Raw genomic sequence first — 27,180 nt, forward strand, 5'->3', positions numbered from 1 at the left:
AATACTTCATTTTCAATCAACCATTTGTTTCTCGTTAAAATACTGAGTAGAATATTGAAGAGGGGAGAAGTTCTGTTTTTATTGCATATATCGACGTTTCAGCCGGATTAGAGCGGTTTTACGTGTACATCTTCCATCGGTAATATAAACGGAAAATCAGGAACATTTTAGTTAATTCTAATGAAAACACATTGTTTTTTATCATTTGTATTGGAAACAACATTGTCATATGTCTTTTCTTGTATCTAAATAATACGAAACCTCGCTCTATGATTTGAAGTTAAAATCCTCAATTATGGTAAAATAGTGACTTTTTCACGTTTTTCATGTAGTTTGATATTACGCAAACATATTAATTTTTACCAATATTTCGATACTATTTCATGTAGTATCACGATATGTGATTTGGCCTTCAAATCTCAGAATGTCGCATAATACTGCATTTTAAGCAAGTTTTCTTGCATTTTGTTTCGTACGAAAAATCACCGAATTTAGAAATATTTTGACGTTAATCATCTCTTTTTCCTCTATGTGATTTACACAAAATATCATCGAATTAGGCAATATTTTGCCGTTTTTCCACGTTTTTTTGAATTTTTAGTGTATGGGTATTAATTCATTATATATACGATAAATATGATGCAAACACATAATTGATTAGATAATAACCTTAAATACTTCATTTTCAATCAACTATTTGTTTCTTATTAAAATACTGAGTAAGATATTGAAAAGGAGAGAAGTTCTGTTTTTATTGCATATATCGACGTTTCAGCCGGAATAGAGCGGTTTTCGTGTACATCTTCCATCGGTAATTTAAACGGAAAATCAGGAACATTTTAGTTAATTCTAATTAAAACACATTGGTTTTTATCATTTGTATATTTGAACAACATTGTCATATGTCTTTTCATGGATCTAAATAATACGAAACCTCGCTCCATGATTTGAATTTAAAATCCTCATATATAGTAAAATAGTGATTTTTTCACATTTTTCATGTAGTGTGATTTTACGTAAATATATTCGTTTTTACCAATATTTCGATACTATTTCATGTAGTATCACGATACGTGATTTGGCCTTCATATCTCAGAATTTTGCGTAATATTGCATTTTAAGCAAGTTTTTTGCATTTTGTTTCGTACGAAAAATCATCGAATTTAGCAATATTTTGACGGTTATCATCTCCTTTTCCTTTATGGAAATAAACATAATATCATCAAATTAGGCAATCTTTGGCCGTTTTTCCAAGTTTTGTGAATTTACGGTCTATGGGTATTAATTCAATAAATATACGATACAAATGATGCAAACACATAGTTGTTTAGAAAATAACCTTAAATACTTCATTTTCAATCAACTATTTGTTTCTCATTAAAATACTGAGTAGGATTTTGAAGAGGGGAGAAGTTCGGTTTTTATTGCATATATCGACGTTTCATCCGGATTAGAGCGGTTTTACGTGTACATCTTCCATCTGTAATATAAACTGAAAATCAGGAACATTTTAGTTAATTCTAATGAAAACACATTGTTTTTTATCATTTGTATTGGAAACAACATTGTCATATGTCTTTTCTTGGATCTAAATAATACGAAACCTCGCTCTATGATTTGAAGTTAAAATCCTCAAATATGGTAAAATAATGACTTTTTCACGTTAATCATGTAGTTTGATATTACGTAAATATATTCATTTTTACCAATATTTCGATACTATTTCATGTAGTATCACGATATGTGACTTGGCCTTCAAATCTCAGAATGTCGCATAATATTGCATTTTAAGCAAGTTTTCTTGCATTTTGTTTCGTACGAAAATTCACCGAATTTAGCAATATTTTTACGTTTATCATCATCCTTTCCTTTATGTGATTTAAACAAAATATCATCGAATTAGGCAATATTTTGCCGTTTTTCCACGTTTTTGTGAATTTTCAGTTTATGGGTATTAATTCATTATATATACGATAAAAATGATGCAAACACATAGTTGATTAGATAATAACCTTAATTACTTCATTTTGAATCAACTATTTGTTTCTCGATAAAATACTGAGTAAGTTATTGAAAAGGGGGGAAGTTCTGTTTTTATTGCATATATCGACGTTTCAGCCGTAATAGAGCGGTTTTCGTGTACATCTTCCATCGGTAATATAAACGGAAAATCAGGAACATTTTGGATAATTCTAATGAAAACACATTGGTTTTTATCATTTGTATTGGAAACAACATTGTCATATGTCTTTTCTTGGATCTAAATAATACGAAACCTCGCTCTATGATTTGAAGTTAAAATCCTCATATATGGTAAAATAGTGACTTTTTCACGTTTTTCATGTAGTGTGATTTTACATAAATACATTCATTTTTACCAATATTTCGATACACTGGTAGTATCACGAGATTCATGTAGTATCACGATATGTGATTTGGCCTTCAAATCTCAGAATGTCGCATAATATTGCATTTTAAGCAAGTTTTCTTGCATTTTGTTTCGTACGAAAAATCATCGAATTTAGCAATATTTTGACGTTTATCATCCCCTTTTCCTCTATGTGATTTAAACAAAATATCATCGAATTAGGCAATATTTTGCCGTTTTTCCACGTTTTTTTGAATTTTCAGTTCATGGGTATTAATTAATTATATATAAGATAAAAATGATGCAAACACATAATTGATTAGATAATAACCTTAAATCCTTCATTTTTAATCAACTATTTGTTTCTCGAGAAAATACTGAGTAAGTTATTGAAAAGGGGGAAAGTTCTGTTTTTATTGCATATATCGACGTTTCAGCCGTAATAGAGCGGTTTCGTGTACATCTTCCATCGGTAATATAAACGGAAAATCAGGAACATTTTAGTTAATGCTAATGAAAACACATTGGTTTTTATCATTTGTATTGGAAACAACATTGTCATATGTCTTTTCTTGGATCTAAATAATACGAAACCTCGCACTATGATTTGAAGTTAAAATCCTTATATATGGTAAAATAGTGACTTTTTTCACGTTTTTCATGTAGTGTGATTTTACGTAAATATATTCGTTTTTACCAATATTTCGATACTATTTCATGTAGTATCACGATACGTGATTTGGCCTTCGAATCTCAGAATTTTGCGTAATATTGCATTTTAAGCAAGTTTTCTTGCATTTTGTTTCATACGAAAAATCATCGAATTTAGCAATATTTTGACGTTTATCATCTCCTTTTCCTTTATGGGAATTAAAGAAAATATCATCGAATTAGGCAATTCTTTGCCGTTTTTCCAAGTTTTGTGAATTTTCAGTCTATGGGTATTAATTCAGTAAATATACGATACAAATGATGCAAACACATAATTGATTAGAAATTAACCTTAAATACTTCATTTTCAATCAACCATTTGTTTCTCGTTAAAATACTGAGTAGAATATTGAAGAGGGGAGAAGTTCTGTTTTTATTGCATATATCGACGTTTCAGCCGGATTAGAGCGGTTTTACGTGTACATCTTCCATCGGTAATATAAACGGAAAATCAGGAACATTTTAGTTAATTCTAATGAAAACACATTGTTTTTTATCATTTGTATTGGAAACAACATTGTCATATGTCTTTTCTTGTATCTAAATAATACGAAACCTCGCTCTATGATTTGAAGTTAAAATCCTCAATTATGGTAAAATAGTGACTTTTTCACGTTTTTCATGTAGTTTGATATTACGCAAACATATTAATTTTTACCAATATTTCGATACTATTTCATGTAGTATCACGATATGTGATTTGGCCTTCAAATCTCAGAATGTCGCATAATACTGCATTTTAAGCAAGTTTTCTTGCATTTTGTTTCGTACGAAAAATCACCGAATTTAGAAATATTTTGACGTTAATCATCTCTTTTTCCTCTATGTGATTTACACAAAATATCATCGAATTAGGCAATATTTTGCCGTTTTTCCACGTTTTTTTGAATTTTTAGTGTATGGGTATTAATTCATTATATATACGATAAATATGATGCAAACACATAATTGATTAGATAATAACCTTAAATACTTCATTTTCAATCAACTATTTGTTTCTTTTTAAAATACTGAGTAAGATATTGAAAAGGAGAGAAGTTCTGTTTTTATTGCATATATCGACGTTTCAGCCGGAATAGAGCGGTTTTCGTGTACATCTTCCATCGGTAATTTAAACGGAAAATCAGGAACATTTTAGTTAATTCTAATTAAAACACATTGGTTTTTATCATTTGTATATTTGAACAACATTGTCATATGTCTTTTCATGGATCTAAATAATACGAAACCTCGCTCTATGATTTGAATTTAAAATCCTCATATATAGTAAAATAGTGATTTTTTTCACATTTTTCATGTAGTGTGATTTTACGTAAATATATTCGTTTTTACCAATATTTCGATACTATTTCATGTAGTATCACGATACGTGATTTGGCCTTCAAATCTCAGAATTTCGCGTAATATTGCATTTTAAGCAAGTTTTTTGCATTTTGTTTCGTACGAAAAATCATCGAATTTAGCAATATTTTGACGTTTATCATCTCCTTTTCCTTTATGGAAATAAACATAATATCATCAAATTAGGCAATATTTGGCCGTTTTTCCAAGTTTTGTGAATTTTCGGTCTATGGGTATTAATTCAATAAATATACGATACAAATGATGCAAACACATAGTTGATTAGAAAATAACCTTAAATACTTCATTTTCAATCAACTATTTGTTTCTCGTTAAAATACTGAGTAGGATTTTGAAGAGGGGAGAAGTTCGGTTTTTATTGCATATATCGACGTTTCAGCCGGATTAGAGCGGTTTTACGTGTACATCTTCCATCTGTAATATAAACGGAAAATCAGGAACATTTTAGTTAATTCTAATGAAAACACATTGTTTTTTATGATTTGTATTGGAAAGAACATTGTCATATGTCTTTTCTTGGATCTAAATAATACGATACCTCGCTCTATGATTTGAAGTTAAAATCCTCAAATATGGTAAAATAATGACTTTTTTTCACGTTTTTCATGTAGTGTGATTTCACGTAAATACATTCATTTTACCAATATTTCGATACTATTTCATGTAGTATCACGATATGTGATTTGGCCTTCAAATCTCAGAATGTCGCATAATATTGCATTTTAAGCAAGTTTTCTTGCATTTTGTTTCGTACGAAAATTCACCGAATTTAGCAATATTTTGACGTTTATCATCATCCTTTCCTTTATGTGATTTAAACAAAATATCATCGAATTAGGCAATATTTTGCCGTTTTTCAACGTTTTTGTGAATTTTCAGTTTATGGGTATTAATTCATTATATATACGATAAAAATGATGCAAACACATAGTTGATTAGATAATAACCTTAATTACTTCATTTTGAATCAACTATTTGTTTCTCGATAAAATACTGAGTAAGTTATTGAAAAGGGGGGAAGTTCTGTTTTTATTGCATATATCGACGTTTCAGCCGTAATAGAGCGGTTTTCGTGTACATCTTCCATCGGTAATATAAACGGAAAATCAGGAACATTTTAGATAATTCTCATGAAAACACATTGGTTTTTATCATTTGTATTGGAAACAACATTGTCATATGTCTTTTCTTGGATCTAAATAATACGAAACCTCACTCTATGATTTGAAGTTAAAATCCTCATATATGGTAAAATAGTGACTTTTTTTCACGTTTTTCATGTAGTGTGATTTCACGTAAATACATTCATTTTACCAATATTTCGATACTATTTCATGTAGTATCACGATATGTGATTTGACCTTCAAATCTCAGAATGTCGCATAATATTGCATTTTAAGCAAGTTTTCTTGCATTTTGTTTCGTGCGAAAAATCATCGAATTTAGCAATATTTTGACGTTTATCATCCCCTTTTCCTCTATGTGATTTAAACAAAATATCATCGAATTAGGCAATATTTTGCCGTTTTTCCACGTTTTTTTGAATTTTTAGTGTATTTGTATTAATTCATTATATATACGATAAAAATGATGCAAACCCATAATTGATTAGATAATAACCTTAAATACTTCATTTTCAATCAACCATTTGTTTCTCGTTAAAATACTGAGTAGGATATTGAAGAGGGGAGAAATTCGGTTTTTATTGCATATATCGACGTTTCAGCCGGATTAGAGCGGTTTTACGTGTACATCTTCCATCTGTAATATAAACGGAAAATCAGGAACATTTTAGTTAATTCTAATGAAAACACATTGTTTTTTATCATTTGTATTGGAAACAACATTGTCATATGTCTTTTCTTGTATCTAAATAATACGAAACCTCGCTCTATGATTTGAAGTTAAAATCCTCAATTATGGTAAAATAGTGACTTTTTCACGTTTTTCATGTAGTTTGATATTACGCAAACATATTAATTTTTACCAATATTTCGATACTATTTCATGTAGTATCACGATATGTGATTTGGCCTTCAAATCTCAGAATGTCGCATAATACTGCATTTTAAGCAAGTTTTCTTGCATTTTGTTTCGTACGAAAAATCACCGAATTTAGAAATATTTTGACGTTAATCATCTCTTTTTCCTCTATGTGATTTACACAAAATATCATCGAATTAGGCAATATTTTGCCGTTTTTCCACGTTTTTTTGAATTTTTAGTGTATGGGTATTAATTCATTATATATATACGATAAATATGATGCAAACACATAATTGATTAGATAATAACCTTAAATACTTCATTTTCAATCAACTATTTGTTTCTTTTTAAAATACTGAGTAAGATATTGAAAAGGAGAGAAGTTCTGTTTTTATTGCATATATCGACGTTTCAGCCGGAATAGAGCGGTTTTCGTGTACATCTTCCATCGGTAATTTAAACGGAAAATCAGGAACATTTTAGTTAATTCTAATTAAAACACATTGGTTTTTATCATTTGTATATTTGAACAACATTGTCATATGTCTTTTCATGGATCTAAATAATACGAAACCTCGCTCTATGATTTGAATTTAAAATCCTCATATATAGTAAAATAGTGATTTTTTTCACATTTTTCATGTAGTGTGATTTTACGTAAATATATTCGTTTTTACCAATATTTCGATACTATTTCATGTAGTATCACGATACGTGATTTGGCCTTCAAATCTCAGAATTTCGCGTAATATTGCATTTTAAGCAAGTTTTTTGCATTTTGTTTCGTACGAAAAATCATCGAATTTAGCAATATTTTGACGTTTATCATCTCCTTTTCCTTTATGGAAATAAACATAATATCATCAAATTAGGCAATATTTGGCCGTTTTTCCAAGTTTTGTGAATTTTCGGTCTATGGGTATTAATTCAATAAATATACGATACAAATGATGCAAACACATAGTTGATTAGAAAATAACCTTAAATACTTCATTTTCAATCAACTATTTGTTTCTCGTTAAAATACTGAGTAGGATTTTGAAGAGGGGAGAAGTTCGGTTTTTATTGCATATATCGACGTTTCAGCCGGATTAGAGCGGTTTTACGTGTACATCTTCCATCTGTAATATAAACGGAAAATCAGGAACATTTTAGTTAATTCTAATGAAAACACATTGTTTTTTATGATTTGTATTGGAAAGAACATTGTCATATGTCTTTTCTTGGATCTAAATAATACGATACCTCGCTCTATGATTTGAAGTTAAAATCCTCAAATATGGTAAAATAATGACTTTTTTTCACGTTTTTCATGTAGTGTGATTTCACGTAAATACATTCATTTTACCAATATTTCGATACTATTTCATGTAGTATCACGATATGTGATTTGGCCTTCAAATCTCAGAATGTCGCATAATATTGCATTTTAAGCAAGTTTTCTTGCATTTTGTTTCGTACGAAAATTCACCGAATTTAGCAATATTTTGACGTTTATCATCATCCTTTCCTTTATGTGATTTAAACAAAATATCATCGAATTAGGCAATATTTTGCCGTTTTTCCACGTTTTTGTGAATTTTCAGTTTATGGGTATTAATTCATTATATATACGATAAAAATGATGCAAACACATAGTTGATTAGATAATAACCTTAATTACTTCATTTTGAATCAACTATTTGTTTCTCGATAAAATACTGAGTAAGTTATTGAAAAGGGGGGAAGTTCTGTTTTTATTGCATATATCGACGTTTCAGCCGTAATAGAGCGGTTTTCGTGTACATCTTCCATCGGTAATATAAACGGAAAATCAGGAACATTTTAGATAATTCTCATGAAAACACATTGGTTTTTATCATTTGTATTGGAAACAACATTGTCATATGTCTTTTCTTGGATCTAAATAATACGAAACCTCACTCTATGATTTGAAGTTAAAATCCTCATATATGGTAAAATAGTGACTTTTTTTCACGTTTTTCATGTAGTGTGATTTCACGTAAATACATTCATTTTACCAATATTTCGATACTATTTCATGTAGTATCACGATATGTGATTTGACCTTCAAATCTCAGAATGTCGCATAATATTGCATTTTAAGCAAGTTTTCTTGCATTTTGTTTCGTGCGAAAAATCATCGAATTTAGCAATATTTTGACGTTTATCATCCCCTTTTCCTCTATGTGATTTAAACAAAATATCATCGAATTAGGCAATATTTTGCCGTTTTTCCACGTTTTTTTGAATTTTTAGTGTATTTGTATTAATTCATTATATATACGATAAAAATGATGCAAACCCATAATTGATTAGATAATAACCTTAAATACTTCATTTTCAATCAACCATTTGTTTCTCGTTAAAATACTGAGTAGGATATTGAAGAGGGGAGAAATTCGGTTTTTATTGCATATATCGACGTTTCAGCCGGATTAGAGCGGTTTTACGTGTACATCTTCCATCTGTAATATAAACGGAAAATCAGGAACATTTTAGTTAATTCTAATGAAAACACATTGTTTTTTATCATTTGTATTGGAAACAACATTGTCATATGTCTTTTCTTGTATCTAAATAATACGAAACCTCGCTCTATGATTTGAAGTTAAAATCCTCAATTATGGTAAAATAGTGACTTTTTCACGTTTTTCATGTAGTTTGATATTACGCAAACATATTAATTTTTACCAATATTTCGATACTATTTCATGTAGTATCACGATATGTGATTTGGCCTTCAAATCTCAGAATGTCGCATAATACTGCATTTTAAGCAAGTTTTCTTGCATTTTGTTTCGTACGAAAAATCACCGAATTTAGAAATATTTTGACGTTAATCATCTCTTTTTCCTCTATGTGATTTACACAAAATATCATCGAATTAGGCAATATTTTGCCGTTTTTCCACGTTTTTTTGAATTTTTAGTGTATGGGTATTAATTCATTATATATACGATAAATATGATGCAAACACATAATTGATTAGATAATAACCTTAAATACTTCATTTTCAATCAACTATTTGTTTCTTTTTAAAATACTGAGTAAGATATTGAAAAGGAGAGAAGTTCTGTTTTTATTGCATATATCGACGTTTCAGCCGGAATAGAGCGGTTTTCGTGTACATCTTCCATCGGTAATTTAAACGGAAAATCAGGAACATTTTAGTTAATTCTAATTAAAACACATTGGTTTTTATCATTTGTATATTTGAACAACATTGTCATATGTCTTTTCATGGATCTAAATAATACGAAACCTCGCTCTATGATTTGAATTTAAAATCCTCATATATAGTAAAATAGTGATTTTTTTCACATTTTTCATGTAGTGTGATTTTACGTAAATATATTCGTTTTTACCAATATTTCGATACTATTTCATGTAGTATCACGATACGTGATTTGGCCTTCAAATCTCAGAATTTCGCGTAATATTGCATTTTAAGCAAGTTTTTTGCATTTTGTTTCGTACGAAAAATCATCGAATTTAGCAATATTTTGACGTTTATCATCTCCTTTTCCTTTATGGAAATAAACATAATATCATCAAATTAGGCAATATTTGGCCGTTTTTCCAAGTTTTGTGAATTTTCGGTCTATGGGTATTAATTCAATAAATATACGATACAAATGATGCAAACACATAGTTGATTAGAAAATAACCTTAAATACTTCATTTTCAATCAACTATTTGTTTCTCGTTAAAATACTGAGTAGGATTTTGAAGAGGGGAGAAGTTCGGTTTTTATTGCATATATCGACGTTTCAGCCGGATTAGAGCGGTTTTACGTGTACATCTTCCATCTGTAATATAAACGGAAAATCAGGAACATTTTAGTTAATTCTAATGAAAACACATTGTTTTTTATGATTTGTATTGGAAAGAACATTGTCATATGTCTTTTCTTGGATCTAAATAATACGATACCTCGCTCTATGATTTGAAGTTAAAATCCTCAAATATGGTAAAATAATGACTTTTTTTCACGTTTTTCATGTAGTGTGATTTCACGTAAATACATTCATTTTACCAATATTTCGATACTATTTCATGTAGTATCACGATATGTGATTTGGCCTTCAAATCTCAGAATGTCGCATAATATTGCATTTTAAGCAAGTTTTCTTGCATTTTGTTTCGTACGAAAATTCACCGAATTTAGCAATATTTTGACGTTTATCATCATCCTTTCCTTTATGTGATTTAAACAAAATATCATCGAATTAGGCAATATTTTGCCGTTTTTCCACGTTTTTGTGAATTTTCAGTTTATGGGTATTAATTCATTATATATACGATAAAAATGATGCAAACACATAGTTGATTAGATAATAACCTTAATTACTTCATTTTGAATCAACTATTTGTTTCTCGATAAAATACTGAGTAAGTTATTGAAAAGGGGGGAAGTTCTGTTTTTATTGCATATATCGACGTTTCAGCCGTAATAGAGCGGTTTTCGTGTACATCTTCCATCGGTAATATAAACGGAAAATCAGGAACATTTTAGATAATTCTCATGAAAACACATTGGTTTTTATCATTTGTATTGGAAACAACATTGTCATATGTCTTTTCTTGGATCTAAATAATACGAAACCTCACTCTATGATTTGAAGTTAAAATCCTCATATATGGTAAAATAGTGACTTTTTTTCACGTTTTTCATGTAGTGTGATTTCACGTAAATACATTCATTTTACCAATATTTCGATACTATTTCATGTAGTATCACGATATGTGATTTGACCTTCAAATCTCAGAATGTCGCATAATATTGCATTTTAAGCAAGTTTTCTTGCATTTTGTTTCGTGCGAAAAATCATCGAATTTAGCAATATTTTGACGTTTATCATCCCCTTTTCCTCTATGTGATTTAAACAAAATATCATCGAATTAGGCAATATTTTGCCGTTTTTCCACGTTTTTTTGAATTTTTAGTGTATTTGTATTAATTCATTATATATACGATAAAAATGATGCAAACCCATAATTGATTAGATAATAACCTTAAATACTTCATTTTCAATCAACCATTTGTTTCTCGTTAAAATACTGAGTAGGATATTGAAGAGGGGAGAAATTCGGTTTTTATTGCATATATCGACGTTTCAGCCGGATTAGAGCGGTTTTACGTGTACATCTTCCATCTGTAATATAAACGGAAAATCAGGAACATTTTAGTTAATTCTAATGAAAACACATTGTTTTTTATCATTTGTATTGAAAACAACATTGTCATATGTCTTTTCTTAGATCTAAATAATACGAAACCACGCTCTATGATTTGAAGTTAAAATCCTCATATATGGTAAAATAGTGACATTTTCACGTTAATCATGTAGTTTGATATTACGTAAATATATTTATTTTTACCAATATTTCGATACTATTTCATGTAGTATCACAATATCGATTTGGCCATCAAATCTCAGAATGTCGCATAATATTGCATTTTAAGCAAGTTTTCTTGCATTTTGTTTCGTACGAAAAATCACCGAATTTAGCAATATTTTCACGTTTAACATCTCCTTTTCCTTTATGTGATTTAAACAAAATATCATCGAATTAGGCAATATTTTGCAGTTTTTCCACGTTTTTGTGAATTTTCAGTCTATGGGTATTAATTCATTAAATATACGATAAAAATGATGCAAACACATAATTGATTAGATAATAACCTTAAATACTTCATTTTCAATCAACTATTTGTTTCTTATTAAAATACTGAGTAAGATATTGAAAAGGAGAGAAGTTCTGTTTTTATTGCATATATCGACGTTTCAGCCGGAATAGAGCGGTTTTCGTGTACATCTTCCATCGGTAATTTAAACGGAAAATCAGGAACATTTTAGTTAATTCTAATTAAAACACATTGGTTTTTATCATTTGTATATTTGAACAACATTGTCATATGTCTTTTCATGGATCTAAATAATACGAAACCTCGCTCCATGATTTGAATTTAAAATCCTCATATATAGTAAAATAGTGATTTTTTCACATTTTTCATGTAGTGTGATTTTACGTAAATATATTCGTTTTTACCAATATTTCGATACTATTTCATGTAGTATCACGATACGTGATTTGGCCTTCAAATCTCAGAATTTCGCGTAATATTGCATTTTAAGCAAGTTTTTTGCATTTTGTTTCGTACGAAAAATCATCGAATTTAGCAATATTTTGACGTTTATCATCTCCTTTTCCTTTATGGAAATAAACATAATATCATCAAATTAGGCAATCTTTGGCCGTTTTTCCAAGTTTTGTGAATTTACGGTCTATGGGTATTAATTCAATAAATATACGATACAAATGATGCAAACACATAGTTGTTTAGAAAATAACCTTAAATACTTCATTTTCAATCAACTATTTGTTTCTCATTAAAATACTGAGTAGGATTTTGAAGAGGGGAGAAGTTCGGTTTTTATTGCATATATCGACGTTTCATCCGGATTAGAGCGGTTTTACGTGTACATCTTCCATCTGTAATATAAACTGAAAATCAGGAACATTTTAGTTAATTCTAATGAAAACACATTGTTTTTTATCATTTGTATTGGAAACAACATTGTCATATGTCTTTTCTTGGATCTAAATAATACGAAACCTCGCTCTATGATTTGAAGTTAAAATCCTCAAATATGGTAAAATAATGACTTTTTCACGTTAATCATGTAGTTTGATATTACGTAAATATATTCATTTTTACCAATATTTCGATACTATTTCATGTAGTATCACGATATGTGACTTGGCCTTCAAATCTCAGAATGTCGCATAATATTGCATTTTAAGCAAGTTTTCTTGCATTTTGTTTCGTACGAAAATTCACCGAATTTAGCAATATTTTTACGTTTATCATCATCCTTTCCTTTATGTGATTTAAACAAAATATCATCGAATTAGGCAATATTTTGCCGTTTTTCCACGTTTTTGTGAATTTTCAGTTTATGGGTATTAATTCATTATATATACGATAAAAATGATGCAAACACATAGTTGATTAGATAATAACCTTAATTACTTCATTTTGAATCAACTATTTGTTTCTCGATAAAATACTGAGTAAGTTATTGAAAAGGGGGGAAGTTCTGTTTTTATTGCATATATCGACGTTTCAGCCGTAATAGAGCGGTTTTCGTGTACATCTTCCATCGGTAATATAAACGGAAAATCAGGAACATTTTGGATAATTCTAATGAAAACACATTGGTTTTTATCATTTGTATTGGAAACAACATTGTCATATGTCTTTTCTTGGATCTAAATAATACGAAACCTCGCTCTATGATTTGAAGTTAAAATCCTCATATATGGTAAAATAGTGACTTTTTCACGTTTTTCATGTAGTGTGATTTTACGTAAATACATTCATTTTTACCAATATTTCGATACACTGGTAGTATCACGAGATTCATGTAGTATCACGATATGTGATTTGGCCTTCAAATCTCAGAATGTCGCATAATATTGCATTTTAAGCAAGTTTTCTTGCATTTTGTTTCGTACGAAAAATCATCGAATTTAGCAATATTTTGACGTTTATCATCCCCTTTTCCTCTATGTGATTTAAACAAAATATCATCGAATTAGGCAATATTTTGCCGTTTTTCCACGTTTTTTTGAATTTTCAGTTCATGGGTATTAATTAATTATATATAAGATAAAAATGATGCAAACACATAATTGATTAGATAATAACCTTAAATCCTTCATTTTTAATCAACTATTTGTTTCTCGAGAAAATACTGAGTAAGTTATTGAAAAGGGGGAAAGTTCTGTTTTTATTGCATATATCGACGTTTCAGCCGTAATAGAGCGGTTTCGTGTACATCTTCCATCGGTAATATAAACGGAAAATCAGGAACATTTTAGTTAATGCTAATGAAAACACATTGGTTTTTATCATTTGTATTGGAAACAACATTGTCATATGTCTTTTCTTGGATCTAAATAATACGAAACCTCGCACTATGATTTGAAGTTAAAATCCTTATATATGGTAAAATAGTGACTTTTTTCACGTTTTTCATGTAGTGTGATTTTACGTAAATATATTCGTTTTTACCAATATTTCGATACTATTTCATGTAGTATCACGATACGTGATTTGGCCTTCGAATCTCAGAATTTTGCGTAATATTGCATTTTAAGCAAGTTTTCTTGCATTTTGTTTCATACGAAAAATCATCGAATTTAGCAATATTTTGACGTTTATCATCTCCTTTTCCTTTATGGGAATTAAAGAAAATATCATCGAATTAGGCAATTCTTTGCCGTTTTTCCAAGTTTTGTGAATTTTCAGTCTATGGGTATTAATTCAGTAAATATACGATACAAATGATGCAAACACATAATTGATTAGAAATTAACCTTAAATACTTCATTTTCAATCAACCATTTGTTTCTCGTTAAAATACTGAGTAGAATATTGAAGAGGGGAGAAGTTCTGTTTTTATTGCATATATCGACGTTTCAGCCGGATTAGAGCGGTTTTACGTGTACATCTTCCATCGGTAATATAAACGGAAAATCAGGAACATTTTAGTTAATTCTAATGAAAACACATTGTTTTTTATCATTTGTATTGGAAACAACATTGTCATATGTCTTTTCTTGTATCTAAATAATACGAAACCTCGCTCTATGATTTGAAGTTAAAATCCTCAATTATGGTAAAATAGTGACTTTTTCACGTTTTTCATGTAGTTTGATATTACGCAAACATATTAATTTTTACCAATATTTCGATACTATTTCATGTAGTATCACGATATGTGATTTGGCCTTCAAATCTCAGAATGTCGCATAATACTGCATTTTAAGCAAGTTTTCTTGCATTTTGTTTCGTACGAAAAATCACCGAATTTAGAAATATTTTGACGTTAATCATCTCTTTTTCCTCTATGTGATTTACACAAAATATCATCGAATTAGGCAATATTTTGCCGTTTTTCCACGTTTTTTTGAATTTTTAGTGTATGGGTATTAATTCATTATATATACGATAAATATGATGCAAACACATAATTGATTAGATAATAACCTTAAATACTTCATTTTCAATCAACTATTTGTTTCTTTTTAAAATACTGAGTAAGATATTGAAAAGGAGAGAAGTTCTGTTTTTATTGCATATATCGACGTTTCAGCCGGAATAGAGCGGTTTTCGTGTACATCTTCCATCGGTAATTTAAACGGAAAATCAGGAACATTTTAGTTAATTCTAATTAAAACACATTGGTTTTTATCATTTGTATATTTGAACAACATTGTCATATGTCTTTTCATGGATCTAAATAATACGAAACCTCGCTCTATGATTTGAATCTAAAATCCTCATATATAGTAAAATAGTGATTTTTTTCACATTTTTCATGTAGTGTGATTTTACGTAAATATATTCGTTTTTACCAATATTTCGATACTATTTCATGTAGTATCACGATACGTGATTTGGCCTTCAAATCTCAGAATTTCGCGTAATATTGCATTTTAAGCAAGTTTTTTGCATTTTGTTTCGTACGAAAAATCATCGAATTTAGCAATATTTTGACGTTTATCATCTCCTTTTCCTTTATGGAAATAAACATAATATCATCAAATTAGGCAATATTTGGCCGTTTTTCCAAGTTTTGTGAATTTTCGGTCTATGGGTATTAATTCAATAAATATACGATACAAATGATGCAAACACATAGTTGTTTAGAAAATAACCTTAAATACTTCATTTTCAATCAACTATTTGTTTCTCATTAAAATACTGAGTAGGATTTTGAAGAGGGGAGAAGTTCGGTTTTTATTGCATATATCGACGTTTCATCCGGATTAGAGCGGTTTTACGTGTACATCTTCCATCTGTAATATAAACTGAAAATCAGGAACATTTTAGTTAATTCTAATGAAAACACATTGTTTTTTATCATTTGTATTGGAAACAACATTGTCATATGTCTTTTCTTGGATCTAAATAATACGAAACCTCGCTCTATGATTTGAAGTTAAAATCCTCAAATATGGTAAAATAATGACTTTTTCACGTTAATCATGTAGTTTGATATTACGTAAATATATTCATTTTTACCAATATTTCGATACTATTTCATGTAGTATCACGATATGTGACTTGGCCTTCAAATCTCAGAATGTCGCATAATATTGCATTTTTAGCAAGTTTTCTTGCATTTTGTTTCGTACGAAAATTCACCGAATTTAGCAATATTTTTACGTTTATCATCATCCTTTCCTTTATGTGATTTAAACAAAATATCATCGAATTAGGCAATATTTTGCCGTTTTTCCACGTTTTTGTGAATTTTCAGTTTATGGGTATTAATTCATTATATATACGATAAAAATGATGCAAACACATAGTTGATTAGATAATAACCTTAATTACTTCATTTTGAATCAACTATTTGTTTCTCGATAAAATACTGAGTAAGTTATTGAAAAGGGGGGAAGTTCTGTTTTTATTGCATATATCGACGTTTCAGCCGTAATAGAGCGGTTTTCGTGTACATCTTCCATCGGTAATATAAACGGAAAATCAGGAACATTTTGGATAATTCTAATGAAAACACATGGGTTTTTATCATTTGTATTGGAAACAACATTGTCATATGTCTTTTCTTGGATCTAAATAATACGAAACCTCGCTCTATGATTTGAAGTTAAAATCCTCATATATGGTAAAATAGTGACTTTTTCACGTTTTTCATGTAGTGTGATTTTACGTAAATACATTCATTTTTACCAATATTTCGATACACTGGTAGTATCACGAGATTCATGTAGTATCACGATATGTGATTTGGCCTTCAAATCTCAGAATGTCGCATAATATTGCATTTTAAGCAAGTTTTCTTGCATTTTGTTTCGTACGAAAAATCATCGAATTTAGCAATATTTTGACGTTTATCATCCCCTTTTCCTCTATGTGATTTAAACAAAATATCATCGAATTAGGCAATATTTTGCCGTTTTTCCACGTTTTTTTGAATTTTCAGTTCATGGGTATTAATTAATTATATATAAGATAAAAATGATGCAAACACATAATTGATTAGATAATAACCTTAAATCCTTCATTTTTAATCAACTATTTGTTTCTCGAGAAAATACTGAGTAAGTTATTGAAAAGGGGGAAAGTTCTGTTTTTATTGCATATATCGACGTTTCAGCCGTAATAGAGCGGTTTCGTGTACATCTTCCATCGGTAATATAAACGGAAAATCAGGAACATTTTAGTTAATGCTAATGAAAACACATTGGTTTTTATCATTTGTATTGGAAACAACATTGTCATATGTCTTTTCTTGGATCTAAATAATACGAAACCTCGCACTATGATTTGAAGTTAAAATCCTTATATATGGTAAAATAGTGACTTTTTTCACGTTTTTCATGTAGTGTGATTTTACGTAAATATATTCGTTTTTACCAATATTTCGATACTATTTCATGTAGTATCACGATACGTGATTTGGCCTTCGAATCTCAGAATTTTGCGTAATATTGCATTTTAAGCAAGTTTTCTTACATTTTGTTTCATACGAAAAATCATCGAATTTAGCAATATTTTGACGTTTATCATCTCCTTTTCCTTTATGGGAATTAAAGAAAATATCATCGAATTAGGCAATTCTTTGCCGTTTTTCCAAGTTTTGTGAATTTTCAGTCTATGGGTATTAATTCAGTAAATATACGATACAAATGATGCAAACACATAATTGATTAGAAATTAACCTTAAATACTTCATTTTCAATCAACCATTTGTTTCTCGTTAAAATACTGAGTAGAATATTGAAGAGGGGAGAAGTTCTGTTTTTATTGCATATATCGACGTTTCAGCCGGATTAGAGCGGTTTTACGTGTACATCTTCCATCGGTAATATAAACGGAAAATCAGGAACATTTTAGTTAATTCTAATGAAAACACATTGTTTTTTATCATTTGTATTGGAAACAACATTGTCATATGTCTTTTCTTGTATCTAAATAATACGAAACCTCGCTCTATGATTTGAAGTTAAAATCCTCAATTATGGTAAAATAGTGACTTTTTCACGTTTTTCATGTAGTTTGATATTACGCAAACATATTAATTTTTACCAATATTTCGATACTATTTCATGTAGTATCACGATATGTGATTTGGCCTTCAAATCTCAGAATGTCGCATAATACTGCATTTTAAGCAAGTTTTCTTGCATTTTGTTTCGTACGAAAAATCACCGAATTTAGAAATATTTTGACGTTAATCATCTCTTTTTCCTCTATGTGATTTACACAAAATATCATCGAATTAGGCAATATTTTGCCGTTTTTCCACGTTTTTTTGAATTTTTAGTGTATGGGTATTAATTCATTATATATACGATAAATATGATGCAAACACATAATTGATTAGATAATAACCTTAAATACTTCATTTTCAATCAACTATTTGTTTCTTTTTAAAATACTGAGTAAGATATTGAAAAGGAGAGAAGTTCTGTTTTTATTGCATATATCGACGTTTCAGCCGGAATAGAGCGGTTTTCGTGTACATCTTCCATCGGTAATTTAAACGGAAAATCAGGAACATTTTAGTTAATTCTAATTAAAACACATTGGTTTTTATCATTTGTATATTTGAACAACATTGTCATATGTCTTTTCATGGATCTAAATAATACGAAACCTCGCTCTATGATTTGAATTTAAAATCCTCATATATAGTAAAATAGTGATTTTTTTCACATTTTTCATGTAGTGTGATTTTACGTAAATATATTCGTTTTTACCAATATTTCGATACTATTTCATGTAGTATCACGATACGTGATTTGGCCTTGAAATCTCAGAATTTCGCGTAATATTGCATTTTAAGCAAGTTTTTTGCATTTTGTTTCGTACGAAAAATCATCGAATTTAGCAATATTTTGACGTTTATCATCTCCTTTTCCTTTATGGAAATAAACATAATATCATCAAATTAGGCAATATTTGGCCGTTTTTCCAAGTTTTGTGAATTTTCGGTCTATGGGTATTAATTCAATAAATATACGATACAAATGATGCAAACACATAGTTGATTAGAAAATAACCTTAAATACTTCATTTTCAATCAACTATTTGTTTCTCGTTAAAATACTGAGTAGGATTTTGAAGAGGGGAGAAGTTCGGTTTTTATTGCATATATCGACGTTTCAGCCGGATTAGAGCGGTTTTACGTGTACATCTTCCATCTGTAATATAAACGGAAAATCAGGAACATTTTAGTTAATTCTAATGAAAACACATTGTTTTTTATGATTTGTATTGGAAAGAACATTGTCATATGTCTTTTCTTGGATCTAAATAATACGATACCTCGCTCTATGATTTGAAGTTAAAATCCTCAAATATGGTAAAATAATGACTTTTTTCACGTTTTTCATGTAGTGTGATTTCACGTAAATACATTCATTTTACCAATATTTCGATACTATTTCATGTAGTATCACGATATGTGATTTGGCCTTCAAATCTCAGAATGTCGCATAATATTGCATTTTAAGCAAGTTTTCTTGCATTTTGTTTCGTGCGAAAAATCATCGAATTTAGCAATATTTTGACGTTTATCATCCCCTTTTCCTCTATGAGATTTAAACAAAATATCATCGAATTAGGCAATATTTTGCCGTTTTTCCACGTTTTTTTGAATTTTTAGTGTATTTGTATTAATTCATTATATATACGATAAAAATGATGCAAACCCATAATTGATTAGATAATAACCTTAAATACTTCATTTTCAATCAACCATTTGTTTCTCGTTAAAATACTGAGTAGGATATTGAAGAGGGGAGAAATTCGGTTTTTATTGCATATATCGACGTTTCAGCCGGATTAGAGCGGTTTTACGTGTACATCTTCCATCTGTAATATAAACGGAAAATCAGGAACATTTTAGTTAATTCTAATGAAAACACATTGTTTTTTATCATTTGTATTGAAAACAACATTGTCATATGTCTTTTCTTAGATCTAAATAATACGAAACCACGCTCTATGATTTGAAGTTAAAATCCTCATATATGGTAAAATAGTGACATTTTCACGTTAATCATGTAGTTTGATATTACGTAAATATATTTATTTTTACCAATATTTCGATACTATTTCATGTAGTATCACAATATCGATTTGGCCATCAAATCTCAGAATGTCGCATAATATTGCATTTTAAGCAAGTTTTCTTGCATTTTGTTTCGTACGAAAAATCACCGAATTTAGCAATATTTTCACGTTTAACATCTCCTTTTCCTTTATGTGATTTAAACAAAATATCATCGAATTAGGCAATATTTTGCCGTTTTTCCACGTTTTTGTGAATTTTCAGTCTATGGGTATTAATTCATTAAATATACGATAAAAATGATGCAAACACATAATTGATTAGATAATAACCTTAAATACTTCATTTTCAATCAACTATTTGTTTCTCGATAAAATACTGAGTAAGTTATTGAAAAGGGGGGAAGTTCAGTTTTTATTGCATATATCGACGTTTCAGCCGGAATAGAGCGGTTTTCGTGTACATCTTCCATCGGTAATATAAACGGAAAATGAGGAACAATTTAGTTAATGCTAATGAAAACACATTGGTTTTTATCATTTGTATTGGAAACAACATTGTCATATGTCTTTTCTTGGATCTAAATAATACGAAACCTCGCACTATGATTTAAAGTTAAAATCCTCATATATGGTAAAATAGTGACTTTTTTCACGTTTTTCATGTAGTGTGATTTTACGTAAATATATTCGTTTTTACCAATATTTCGATACTATTTCATGTAGTATCACGATACGTGATTTGTCCTTCAAATCTCAGAATTTCGCGTAATATTGCATTTTAAGCAAGTTTTCTTGCATTTTGTTTCGTACGAAAAATCCTCGAATTTAGCAATATTTTGACGTTTATCATCTCCTTTTCCTTTATGGGAATAAACAAAATATCATCGAATTAGGCAATATTTTGCCGTTTTTCCAAGTTTTGTGAATTTTCAGTCTATGGGTATTAATTCAATAAATATACGATACAAATGATGCAAACACATAATTGATTAGAAAATAACCTTAAATACTTCATTTTCAATCAACCATTTGTTTCTCGTTAAAATACTGAGTACAATATTGAAGAGGGGAGAAGTTCGGTTTTTATTGCATATATCGACGTTTCAGCCGGATTAGAGCGGTTTTACGTGTACATCTTCCATCGGTAATATAAACGGAAAATCAGGAACATTTTAGTTAATTCTAATGAAAACACATTGTTTTTTATCATTTGTATTGGAAACAACATTGTCATATGTTTTTTCTTGGATCTAAATAATACGAAACCTCGCTCCATGATTTGAAGTTAAAATCCTCAAATATGGTAAAATAGTGACTTTTTCACGTTAATCATGTAGTTTTATATTACGCAAATATATTAATTTTTACCAATATTTCGATACTATTTCATGTAGTATCAGGATATGTGATTTGGCCTTCAAATCTCAGAATGTCGCATAATATTGCATTTTAAGCAAGTTTTCTTGCATTTTGTTTCCTACGAAAAATCACCGAATTTAGCAATATTTCGACGTTTATCATCTCTTTTTCCTCTATGTGATTTAAACAAAATATCATCGAATTAGGCAATATTTTGATGTTTTTCCACGTTTTTTTGAATTTTTAGTTGATGGGGATTAATTCAATATATATACGATAAAAATGATGCAAACACATAATTGATTAGATAATATCCTTAAATACTTCATTTTCAATCAACTATTTGTTTTTCGTTAAAATACTGAGTAAGATATTGAAAAGGGGAGAAGTTCTGTTTTTATTGCATATATCGACGTTTCAGCCGCAATAGAGCGGTTTTCGTGTACATCTTCCATCGGTAATTTAAACGGAAAATTAGGAACATTTTAGTTAATTCTAATGAAAACACATTGGTTTTTATCATTTGTATTGGAAACAACATTGTCATATGTCTTTTCTTGGATATAAATAATACGAAACCTCGCTCTATGATTTAAAGTTAAAATCCTCATATATGGTAAAATAGTGACTTTTTTCACGTTTTTCGTGTAGTGTGATTTTACGTAAATATATTCATTTTTACCAATATTTCGATACTATTTCATGTAGTATCACGATACGTGATTTGGCCTTCAAATCTCAGAATTTCGTGTAATATTGCATTTTAAGCAAGTTTTCTTGCATTTTGTTTCGTACGAAAAATCCTCGAATTTAGCAATATTTTGACGTTTATCATCTCCTTTTCCTTTATGGGAATAAACAAAATATCATCGAATTAGGCAATATTTTGCCGTTTTTCCAAGTTTTGTGAATTTTAGGTCTATGGGTTTTAATTCAATAAATATACGATACAAATGATGCAAACACATAATTGATTAGAAAATAACCTTAAATACTTCATTTTCAATCAACCATTTGTTTCTCGTTAAAATACTGAGTAGGATATTGAAGAGGGGAGAAATTCGGTTTTTATTGCATATATCGACGTTTCAGCTGGATTAGAGCGGTTTTACGTGTACCTCTTCCATCTGTAATATAAACGGAAAATCAGGAACATTTTAGTTAATTCTAATGAAAACACATTGTTTTTTATCATTTGTATTGAAAACAACATTGTCATATGTCTTTTCTTGGATCTATATAATACGAAACCTCGCACTATGATTTGAAGATAAAATCCTCATATATGGTAAAATAGTGACTTTTTCACGTTTTTCATGTAGTGTGATATTACGCAAATATAATAATTTTTACCAATATTTCGATACTATTTTATGTAATATCACGATATGTGATTTGGCCTTCAAATCTCAGAATGTCGTATAATATTGCATTTTAAGCAAGTTTTCTTGCATTTTGTTTCGTACGAAAAATCACCGAATTTTTGCAATATTTCGACGTTTATCATCTCTTTTTCCTCTATGTGATTTAAACAAAATATCATCGAATTAGGCAATATTTTGCCGTTTTTCCACGTTTTTTTTTAATTTCTAGTTTATGGGTATTAATTCATTATATATACGTTAAAAATGATGCAAACACATAATTGATTAGATAATAACCTTAAATACTTCATTTTCAATCAACTATTTGTTTCTCGTTAAAATACTGAGTAAGATATTGAAAAGGGGAGAAGTTCTGTTTTTATTGCATATATCGACGTTTCAGCCGGAATAGAGCGGTTTTCGTGTACATCTTCCATCGGTAATTTAAACGGAAAATCAGGAACATTTTAGTTAATTCAAATGAAAACACATTGGTTTTTATCATTTGTATATTTGAACAACATTGTCATGTCTTTTCTTGGATATAAATAATACGAAACTTCGCTCCATGATTTGAAGTTATAATCCTCATATATGGTAAAATAGTGACTTTTTTCATGTAGTGTTATTTTACGTAAATATATTCGTTTTTACGAATATTTCGATACTATTATATGTAGTATCACGATATGTGATTTGCCCTTCAAATCTCAGAATTTTGCGTAATATAGCATTTTAAGCAAGTTTTCTTGCATTTTGTTTCGTACGAAAAATCACCGAAATTAGCAATATTTCGACGTTTATCATCTCTTTTTCCTCTATGTGATTTAAACAAAATATTATCGAATTAGGCAATATTTTGCCATTTTTCCTCGTTTTTTTTAATTTTTAGTTTATGGGTATTAATTCATTATATATACGATAAAAATGATGCAAACACATAATTGATTAGATAATAACCTTAAATACTTCATTTTCAATCAACCATTTGTTTTTCGTTAAAATACTGAGTAAGATATTGAAAAGGGGAGAAGTTCTGTTTTTATTGCATATATCGACGTTTCAGCCGGAATAGAGCGGTTTTCGTGTACATCTTCCATCGGTAATATAAACGGAAAATCAGGAACAATTTAGTTAATTCTAATGAAAACACATTGGTTTTTATCATTTGTATTGGAAACAACATTGTCATATGTCTTTTCTTGGATCTAAATAATACGAAACCTCGCACCATAATTTGTAGATAAAATCCTCATATATGGTAAAATAGTGACTTTTTTCACGTTTTTCATGTAGTGTGATTTTACGTAAATATATTCGTTTTTACCAATATTTCGATACTATTTCATGTAGTATCACGATACGTGATTTGGCCTTCAAATCTCAGAATTTCGCGTAATATTGCATTTTAAGCAAGTTTTCTTGCATTTTGTTTCGTACGAAAAATCCTCGAATTTAGCAATATTTTGACGTTTATCATCTCCTTTTCCTTTATGGGAATAAACAAAATATCATCGAATTAGGCAATATTTTGCAGTTTTTCCAAGTTTTGTGAATTTTCAGTCTATAGGTATTAATTCAATAAATATACGATACAAATGATGCAAACACATAATTGATTAGAAAATAACCTTAAATACTTCATTTTCAATCAACCATTTGTTTCTCGTTAAAATACTGAGTAGGATATTCAAGAGGGGAGAAATTCGGTTTTTATTGCATATATCGACGTTTCAGCCGGATTAGAGCGGTTTTACCTGTACATCTTCCATCTGTAATATAAACGGAAAATCAGGAACATTTTAGTTAATTCTAATGAAAACACATTGTTTTTTATCATTTGTATTGGAAACAACATTGTCATACGTCTTTTCTTGGATCTAAATAATACGAAACCTCGCTCTATGATTTGAAGTTAAAATCCTCAAATATGGTAAAATAGTGACTTTTTCACGTTAATCATGTAGTTTGATAATACGCAAATATATTAATTTTTACCAATATTTCGATACTATTTCATGTAATATCACGATATGTGATTTGGCCTTCAAATCTCAGAATGTCGCATAATATTGCATTTTAAGCAAGTTTTCTTGCATATTGTTTCGTACGAAAAATCACCGAATTTAGCAATATTTCGACGTTTATCATCTCTTTTTCCTCTATGTGATTTAAACAAAATATCATCGAATTAGGCAATATTTTGCCGTTTTTCCACGTTTTTTTGAATTTCTAGTTTATGGGTATTAATTCATTATATATACGATAAAAATGATGCAAACACATAATTGATTAGATAATAACCTTAAATACTTCATTTTCAATCAACTATTTGTTTCTCGTTAAAATACTGAGAAAGATATTGAAAAGGGGAGAAGTTCTGTTTTTATTGCATATATCGACGTTTCTGCCGGAATAGAGCCGTTTTCGTGTTAATCTTCCATCGGTAATTTAAACGGAAAATCAGGAACATTTTAGTTAATTCTAATGAAAACACATTGGTTTTTATCATTTGTATATTTGAACAACATTGTCATATGTCTTTTCTTGGCTCTAAATAATACGAAACCTCGCTCTATGATTTGAAGTTTAAATCCTCAAATATGGTAAAATAGTGACTTTTTCACGTTAATCATGTAGTGTGATTTTACGTAAATATATTCATTTTTACCAATATTTCGATACTATTTCATGTAGTATCACGATATGTGATTTGGCCTTCAAATCTCAGATTGTCGCATAATATTGCATTTTAAGCAAGTTTTCTTGCATTTTGTTTCGTACGAAAATTCACCGAATTTAGCAATATTTTGACGTTTATCATCTCCTTTTCCTTTATGTGATTTAAACAAAATATCATCGAATTAGGCAATATTTTGCCGTTTTTCCACGTTTTTTTGAATTTTCAGTTTATGGGTATTAATTCAATATATATACGATAAAAATGATGCAAGCAGATAATTGATTAGATAATAACCTTAAATACTTAATTTTCAATCAACTATTTGTTTCTCGTTAAAATACTGAGTAAGATATTGAAGAGGGGAGAAGTTCTGTTTTTATTGCATATATCGACGTTTCTGCCGGAATAGAGCCGTTTTCGTGTTAATCTTCCATCGGTAATTTAAACGGAAAATCAGGAACATTTTAGTTAATTCTAATGAAAACACATTGGTTTTTATCATTTGCATTGGAAACAACATTGTCATGTCTTTTCTTGGATCTAAATAATACGAAACCTCGATCTATGATTTGAAGTTAAAATCCTCATATATGGTAAAATAGTGACTTTTTTCACGTTTTTCATGTAGTGTGATTTTACGTAAATATATTCATTTTTACCAATATTTCGATACTATTTCATGTAGTATCACGATATGTGATTTGGCCTTCAAATCTCAGAATTTCGCATAATATTGCATTTCAAGCAAGTTTTCTTGCATTTTGTTTCGTACGAAAAATCATCGAATTTAGCAATATTTTGACGTTTATCATCCCCTTTTCCTCTATGTGATAAAAAAAAAATATCTTCGAATTAGGCAATATTTTGCTGTTTTTCCACGTTTTTTTGAATTTTCAGTTTATAAGTATTAATTCATTATATATACGATAAAAATGATGCAAACACATAATTGATTAGATAATAACCTTAAATACTTCATTTTCAATCAACTATTTGTTTCTCGATAAAATACTGAGTAAGTTATTGAAAAGGGGGAAGTTCTGTTTTTATTGCATATATCGACGTTTCAGCCGGAATAGAGCGGTTTTCGTGTACATCTTCCATCGGTAATATAAACGGAAAATCAGGAACATTTTAGTTAATTCTAATGAAAACACATTGGTTTTTATCATTTGTATTGGAAACAACATTGTCATATGTCTTTTCTTGGATATAAATAATA

The sequence above is a fragment of the Procambarus clarkii genome, chromosome 28, assembly GCF_040958095.1.
Source record: "Procambarus clarkii isolate CNS0578487 chromosome 28, FALCON_Pclarkii_2.0, whole genome shotgun sequence".
Classification (NCBI taxonomy): domain Eukaryota; kingdom Metazoa; phylum Arthropoda; class Malacostraca; order Decapoda; family Cambaridae; genus Procambarus; species Procambarus clarkii.